This window comes from Amphibalanus amphitrite, unplaced genomic scaffold, assembly GCF_019059575.1.
Source record: "Amphibalanus amphitrite isolate SeventyFive unplaced genomic scaffold, NRLGWU_Aamphi_draft 001380F_arrow, whole genome shotgun sequence".
NCBI lineage: Eukaryota > Metazoa > Arthropoda > Thecostraca > Balanomorpha > Balanidae > Amphibalanus > Amphibalanus amphitrite.
Genome location: NW_024882873.1, coordinates 126031 through 134503, shown reverse-complemented (window position 1 = coordinate 134503; position 8473 = coordinate 126031). Strand labels below are relative to the sequence as shown.

General features: G+C 47.8%; 1 pseudogene; it reads left to right on the top strand.

Moving 5' to 3' along the window:
- Positions 1-337: 337 nt before the first annotated feature.
- Positions 338-5775, top strand: LOC122372642 (annotated as a pseudogene).
- The last annotated feature ends 2698 nt before the right edge of the window (positions 5776-8473 follow it).

The following is an 8473-nucleotide window of genomic DNA, read 5'->3' as shown; positions in this document are numbered from 1 at the left end:
ATCTTTAAATTGTTGCTCGTTGAAATTTTCAGTGGACGCTGATAAAGAATAGAGGAGCAGCTATACAAAAAAAAAAAATCAGGCTTCTACGAGTAACTTTTCAAATGTTCAGTGCAGAACAGAAAAGCTACCTGAGGGCGAAGGTGGCAACCCCCCCCCCCCCCATGTGCGGGCGAGGGTTAAGTAACAATCAGGACTGACTCGTCACTCAAAGCCGGTGTTTATCTCACGTATCGCGCTGCAGCGCAGGTGAAACTGTATCAGAGGGTACGTTGCATCGCCAGCTGCTCCGCGATATCGTGGTATCGCGGGCCACTGTTGGGTTGGGAACCCGACCGTTGGGGGCTCAGTTCGCGTTGGTCGCCGCCACCGACACGTTGTTGCGGCTCCGGTATACCGTCACGGGGCTCGGTCGACTGTGCCGTGACCTGTTCAGCTCGGAGTGGCTGGATTTATCCGGCAAGGTGTGTATGTAAGCGTGGCTTCCTTTTGTAAGTGTGTTTATGTTTTATTTGGCTATTTATCTTTATTCTCCCGGTTTTTTGAGCGCTGTTTTAAGGTGAGGTCTTGTTTTGAGGTTATATACCGGGAGTTCCTAAATAAACAGTCGAATTATTTTTGCCTCTAGTGGCGTCAACTAACAAAATCACAACAGTCAAATTGCACGTGATGATAGCACGTGCAATGCCATTTTATTTCATACCCAAATCAATCACTTTCTATCATGCAGCCGTATAGTACAGACATAAAAACAAAAATAGTACATTTCTATTTTGAGACAAAGTCAATCGTTGCAACACAACGTAAGCTACGCCGACACTTCAAAGGACCCAAGTGCCATCAAGAACCGTCATTTTAAGTATAGTTGAGAAGTTTTTGGCAAGAGGTAGTGTGGAGAACGTAAAAAAGGGTAAATGTGGCCGAAAAAGAACCAAGAGGACGCCTCTAAACGCCCAAAAGGCACGAGAAGCTCTCCAGAGGAGCCCACAAAAATCGCTCAGACGGCTGGGCCAGGAACTGGGCTGTAGCAAAACCACCGCTCACCGTTTGGCCAGAAACGACGTTCAGCTGTTCCCGTATAAGGTCTCCGTTCACCAAGCACTGTCGAAAGTCGACAAACAGTCACGGCTTCTTTACAGCGGCTGGTTTTTGAGAAATTGCGAGCAGGACAATGAGTTCCTTCACCGAATCTGGTCCAGCGACGAGGCCCATTTTCATATGGATGGCCGCGTGAACTCCCATAATTTTCGATTCTGGTCGACGGAGCCACCCGATTTGGTCGCGGAAGCCCTTCTGCACAGTGTGAAGTGCACAGCCTGGTGTGCAATGAGCAGCAGTGGCATCATCGGACCTTTCTGATTTGAGAACGACGCTGGGGAGTCTGTCACCGTCAACGCTCAGCGCTACCGGCAAGTCCTAGCCAAGTTCTGGACTGCGCTGAACAGGCGGCTGGGTGGAGACAGGCAGCTGATGGACCAACAATGGTTCCAACAAGACGGAGCCTCGGCGTACACGGCTGTTGCGACTCGAGAATGGCTGTGGAACCGATTCGGTTCGCGGGTTATCTCCCGCAGAGAGGTGCGGACCTGGCCCCCGCACTCTCCGGATCTGACCCACTTGACTTCTTTCTCTGGGGTCACCTGAAGTTACAGGTCTACAAAAGCAACCCCAGAACCACAGATGACCTCAAGAGGGCCGTGTCGTCCGCGGTGCGCCGAGTGCGGCCAGAGATCTGCCGGGCTGCGGTGGAGTCCGCTCGGCGACGCGCAGAGCTGTGTGTGGAGTGAGAGGGGGCTCATCTGGAACACGTCCTCTGTGGCCGCAAATGAAAAGACAGCAAAAAGAAGATGGTATCACGTGAAATGGCATCGACTATTGTGTATGTTAGAAAGTGATTCGTTTTTGTCATGCCTTCCATGCTGATAATATACAGCTTTTCAATACGACTGTTTATTTAGGAAACTCCCGGTACACGTATGCATGAAGCACATCAATCAATAAGAGACAGCCTCCCTTCACCATTGACCACTATACATACATCGAGATATAATAAGGGTGGTAATTGATAAAGGCCATTATATAATAAAGACGGTAGTATGCGAACTTTTCAAATCAGGCATAACACTGTCACTATTAGTGCATAGCGTTAACGCCGCAGCCACCCAATACGACCAATGATGTTTTGCCAAATCATAATCTAATGCAAAATTGCATGGTGGAAGGGCTGATTATCAACATCGAATGCAACGAGCGCGTAGGAACCTCACGAAAAGTGAAGAGGGGGGGGGGGGGTAGCAAAACTTCAATTTCACTTTGTGGGAGCCCCAATACCCTGTTAAGAATTTCTTTGCAGTTTTGTGCTCATCTCACCTTGCTGAACCATTTCCCCATCTTAGTTTTGCATTTAAATCTAAAATACATATTTTACTAAAAAAAAGGCTGAAAAGTGGGGAGGCTATGCCCCCCCCCCATCCCACGCCTATGTAATTATTGAGAAAGCCTTCAAAAATGACTATGATGTCTCCACAACGCAGATGTCTTTTGAAGATGTCGATGAGATGCTACCCAATCATGTAAAAAAGTTTAGCAGTTTACCTGCTATTCTCGCGCCAAATTTCAGCAGTTTATAGCTGCTATTTTCGGCTGCTCACATCCCTGTAAATCGGTTCCTGCTAGAATTTTAGTAACCTTAAGCTGATAAATTACCTGCTAATCGTGGTGCTAATTAACTTGTTGCATTTACTCACCCTATAGGCTATATGGTCTTCTATAACGTAAGGATCTCTTGTAATTCATGCTGCTAGTTCGTTGTTTATTATCCTTCTTATCAACAGTCGGATTATCTTTCTCTCTCTCTCTCTCTCTCTCTCTCTCTCTCTCTCTCTCTCTCTCTCTCTCTCTCTCTCTCTATCTCTCTCTCTCTCTCTCTCTCTCTCTCTCTCTGTCTCTCTCTCTCTCTCTCTCTCTCTCTCTCTCTTCTCTCTCCTCTCTCTCTCTCTCTCTCTCCTCTCTCTCTCTCTCTCTCTCTCTCTCTCTCTCTCTCTCTCTCTCTCCTCTCTCTCTCTCTCTCTGTCTCTCTCTCTCTCTCTTCTCTCTCTCTCTCTCTCTCTCTCTCTCTTCCTCTCTCTCTCTCTCTCTCTCTCTCTCTCTCTCTCTCTCTCTCTCTCTCTCTCTCCTCTCTCTCTCTCTCTCGTATAGGGTGTGTCTATCGCTGCTGGTTTTTGCAACACCACTGCATTACAAATGTCGGTGCTGACGAGCCCATAGGGCTCCATGTACCTACCCTCTGTGTCTCTCTCTCGTGTAGGGTGTGTCTTTCGCTGCTGGTTTTTGCACACATCACTGCATTACAAATGTCGGTGCCGACGAGCCCATAGGGCTTCATGTACCCTTCCGCCAGTCCCGGGCTGATCGATGTCGGTACCGGCCGAGCTCCCACACCCATAGCGATGCCGTCTGTTGTGTAACAGTCTCCACAGTGACCAATTGCAGCCCGCCTGATATCGAGGCACCGTTCTGCAGTGCCACTGCCCAGTTTACCCGATAGCCGGGGCAGCGACTTACAAATGGTGCACAGCACTACCGTGGTCAGTGTTAAGTTTTTTTAATGTCCTTTTGTGGTGAGTATATTCACGGTGACTATAAATAAGTATATTGAGTGTTGAAGAGCAGTGCAGTGAAACGATATAATTGATAAGCTGCTTTTCATAATGATACCTAAGCGAACCTTGACATAGTGAAGATGATAATATTTAGTTAGTTTGCTATAAGTGACATTGTTAATAAAGAATGTCGTAAAATATAACGATATTAGACTTAGGTATGGTGCCTCAGGCAGACGCCGTAGGGTATGTAAGAAGGAATGTATGTCCGTACTTGTCTATACAATGGGAAGGAGTGCTTACGAATCTGTATTGCCACTTGTGTCACGTTGTCATTCCTGCTGATGGGCTCAGGGCCTTACATAGTTTTTGTGAGTCGAGTCAGCCGCAGGCAGCACGTGTTGAAATAGCGTCATATGGAAGTATTGTATGTAGGTACTACATACAGAGCTTATGTTTACCTTATTTAGATGCAGTCATCAACATGGAAAGTCCTGACGTCGTGTAGGTATACGAACACGGAGTGTTAGCGTGTTTTCTGAAATGTACGGAAGACATGCAGTTATGCCTTATGGCAGGACTCTGATTGAGTTTTTATCGGGTTACTGTCTCATGTCTGTGCGTGTCACTTTTCACAGCAACAAAAAAAGAAAACATGTGTACCAAAGTCATCTATTTTGACCGGATTTGTCCTCTTTGTGCCAAGCCGTAGGTACATGCAAACGTATTTTATGTTGATCACATGATGTCCTGCACCGAAAACTAAGCTCATGGTAATTTTCATTGTTCATTCTCACCGAAAAAAAGTTATGCAGCGTACAAAACTCCAGGACCGCCCACTGTTGTTTCGATGTTATTGTCTACCACACCCATGTGGCGGCAAAACAATCCCATTGCATTTGTGCTCCCACCCCTTTCCCTCCCTCCCTCCCTCCCGGCCCCCTGGTTTCCGGTAACGAAGCTATTTTTGTGCACCGTAGGAGTTACCTAAATGGCTTCGTGGAGGATGACGCACAGACGACCGTCACTGTCGCCGCTGAAGCTGAAGCGTCGCTCCCCGGCGTCGTGTGTGGTGAAGTCGGTGCTGGCCACCGCCCTGCTGCTGGTGACGCTGTACCAGCTGCTGGCGATGGATGTGATCCGGCTGTCGAGGACGTCAGAGGTGCCCGCGTCGGCTCGTCTGTGGCCGGGCCCGGAGGCGGCGTTCGGGGCGGAGGATCGCACCAGGATGTCCACCCTGGGCCGGATCCTGCTGCTGGGCGAGCCGCGGCCGGCAGCTCGCGGTGTCAACTACACGGTGGCTGTGTGGCGGCACGGCGCGCGCCTGGAGCGGCGCCTGCTGCGCTCCTACGGCTCCGGCGCGGCGCGGCCGCCGCTGCGCGGGTGCGCCGTGCAGAACTGCCGACTGATCTACACGGAGAACTCGGAGGAGGCGGCTGCCGCTGATGCGGTGCTGTTCCACCTGCAGCTGACCTCGGAGAGAGCGCTGCCCGGCCGACGGCGGCCGCAGCAGCGCTGGATCTTCCTCAGTGACGAGAGTCCGCGCCACGCGTTCCTCACGCGCAACAACATCTCGCACTACAACGGCGTGTTCAACTGGTCGATGGGCTACCGGTACGACACGGACGTACCGGTGCCGTACGGGCGTACGGCGCCGGGCAGGTCGGAGACGCCGCGACCCGTACACACCAGACTGGCGGCCATCATGGGCTCGAACTGCGACGGTAGCGGCCGCTGGCAGCTGGTGAAGGCTCTCCAAAAACTGATCCCTGTCGACGTGTATGGTCGCTGCGGAACGCTCAAATGTGATGGTCATTACAATAAGGACTGCCCGGTCCTCAGCACCTATAAGTTCTATCTCGCGCTCGAGAACAGCCACTGTGATGGCTATATCACCGAGAAGGTTTCCTGGCACGCTCTGGCAAGGGAGCTGTTCCTATTGTTTGGGGCGCCAAGAGGAAAGATTACGAAATGATATTGCCGCCGAAAAGTTTCATATTTGTTGAAGACTTTGCGTCAGTGGCAGAGCTTGCAGCGCATCTGAAGTATTTAAATGACACACCGTCCGCATATGAACGTTATCACGCGTGGCGAGATTCCTATTATGTTCTGAACGAGCATGGTTATTTCGGTTCGCCGATTCACTATTATTGCCGCATCTGTGAAGCGTTGAATTATAATAGCCAGACTCCAAAGACAATTTCAAGAATGGACAAGTTCTGGGGTGTAAATGATCATTGCATTGTGCCTAAAAAAGAAAAATATGTGGCCAGATGATCAAAAATATCAAGTTTTCAACGTGCGAAGGTGATGAGGTAGACTACTTTTCGACAGAGTTCTAGCATCATTCCTTTTATGTCGAATACTTAGGCATGTGAATTGTGCATTGTGCTAAAAAGACATTTATAAGGAAGTTAAACGGCTTGGGATTTTTCTTGTCGGGTCCACTGAGGTCAAATGCTATCTACGTTTTTGCTAATAACCTAGCTCACAATATGGCTACATATTCAAATCTTCAATCTATCTCCAAAGGTGGTGTCATTGTATTCTTTGTTATCAGCCGAGTCAAATGGTATGCCACATGATGCATTTTGATGATCTGATGAGCCCGCATGAACTTAATTAATTAAACTTCATTTAATTTTCAGTGAACTTTTAATTTCACTTAAACTGGTAGCAAAACCAATTTTTTCGATTGCATTGGCGTGCTGAGTTCATTGGTGCTTTTATTCTTCCTCTACCTTTTCAAGATCAAAAGTTGGAAGCGAGAAGACTTTTGAGCGTGTTTTTAGCCAAATGTTTTTTTTTTACATTTTTACCCCCTCCCCAAAAATAACTAAATAAATGATGACCTAGAGTCACCAATTTCACACAGGGGCGAGCTTTCCTTCCACCTCACCTACCCTTTAACTTTGGTGGTTCTGAGTGCCATTGGAGCGAATCGCCAGAGGGGTCGTCCGGCTGTCCGCGTTATTGAAAAAGGCACCGGCCTGGTGAGGGTTAACCCGCGCCCCGCTGGGGGGGGCAGAATCTGCCCCCCCTCCCGTTTTTCGCCAATAACTTCTAAACGCCTTACGCCAGCGACGTCAAACTTTCAGTACCTTATCATACATCAATTTGACACGTTCCCTAAAAATTTGAGCGAAATCCGTCGGAAATTTTTTGAGAAATTAACGTTTTAGTGACGTCATGTTCGCCATTTTCGCCTAAAAAACGGCAAAATTTCAAACGCCGCTAACTTCTTCATTTTTAAAGGAATCAAGACGTAACAAAAAGGTTATACGTGATTCTACTTTGTCTATCAAATGGCTATCTCGGTTTTTTGAAAATTTTGGATTTTGGCCAAAATTTTTCCCAAAAACTGACTTTTTTTGGGAAAATATTTATAAAATCCAAAATTTTGAGTTTATCGAAAAAACCGGAATATATGTCAAAGAAGTCGTCTATGTGCACCTACATACCAATTTTTAGAAGAATCGGTTTCAAAAATGTGGGAGTTATTCAAAATTTTATGACGTCACGACACACAAAAATTTTGAAAAATGATTTTTTGGAAGTTCTAGACCTCGTACGGAAATAAAAATAGCATCATTCGATTCGGCGTGAAAAACTGCATCGGATAGACACCTTTTTAGGCCTTAACAACCAACTTCAAAATTTGACCTCACTTGACCTGACCTTGACCTGACCTCGACCTGAAATTCATCCAGAGGTGGTCCATATCACTTATTGAGTGTGCCTATTGAATTCCATGAGTAAAATGACCCATAAAACATGTGTGGCACATGCCCTTTTCTATATTTTGTTTTTGGTGACCTGACCTGACCTGACCTGACCTTGACCTTGACCTTTGAATGACATTGTGTGCAACGAATATTGTCTTGGTAGTCTAAGAACACGTTTTGGGCAATCAGTCTCAGTCCATTCTTCGGCAACTACGGTGCAAGGCCGATACTGTAGAAACTTGCATTTTGTACCCTTGACCTGACCTTGACCTGACCTCTGACCTACTTAAGCAAAAAAATTTGGGCTCTTAAGATCCGCCTTGTTGAGAGCTTTCGATTGCCGTTTTCCCCGTCTTTCTACGACCATCGGTTCGGAAGTTAGACAGGGGGGGCAGAATCTGCCCCCCCCCCCCCAGCAGGGCGCGTATGGCTGAATAGCCCAGCGGGGCGCGGGTTAAATGAAAAAGTGTTGCTTGTAAATTATTAGCTATGCTTGTTTGTATTGCTGAGATGTTTGTATTGACTGTGCCTGATATGATATGATATGATATGTATATGACTGTGCCTATCAGCCATGCTTGATTGCATGTTGAGATGTTTGCATTGACTGTGCCTTGCAATGTGCATACAAGGTTATTGAAGTTTAGCTATGAACGTTATTGTAATAAGTAATAAGGTGGTGAAATACTTGAATCAGCAGCATAATTAAATATCTTAGAGGTTTAATTCTTTGTTGGGTTAGGCCCTTTCGGTCGACAAGACCATTGCAGAGCCGGAAGGATGATAGGAATTAGGGGGAGACATTGGTCTGGGCAGGCACCCTAGTGAGTCGCCGGGGCTGAGCACGTCCGAAGACAGGCCACCCAGCCCCAAGGCACTCACTGCACCCGGCTACGGGGTGCGCTCCCTCGGGAGCAGCGGTGCCGCTCCAAGGGAGCAGCCCGCATGAGATAAAGTTGCCTGTCCAGCCCGGAAGGGGGTTGCGGTGTGGAGGAGAAGGATTTCAGTATCCTGAGGATAGAAACACGGATAGGTCGACGGACGGACATAGAGGTGTGACCGTCTGCTCACTATCTTTAAATGTCTAAACTTCGCCTCAAATTGTAGGCTAAGCTTAGACTTTTAACCCTCGTGGGTCCGGGGGCG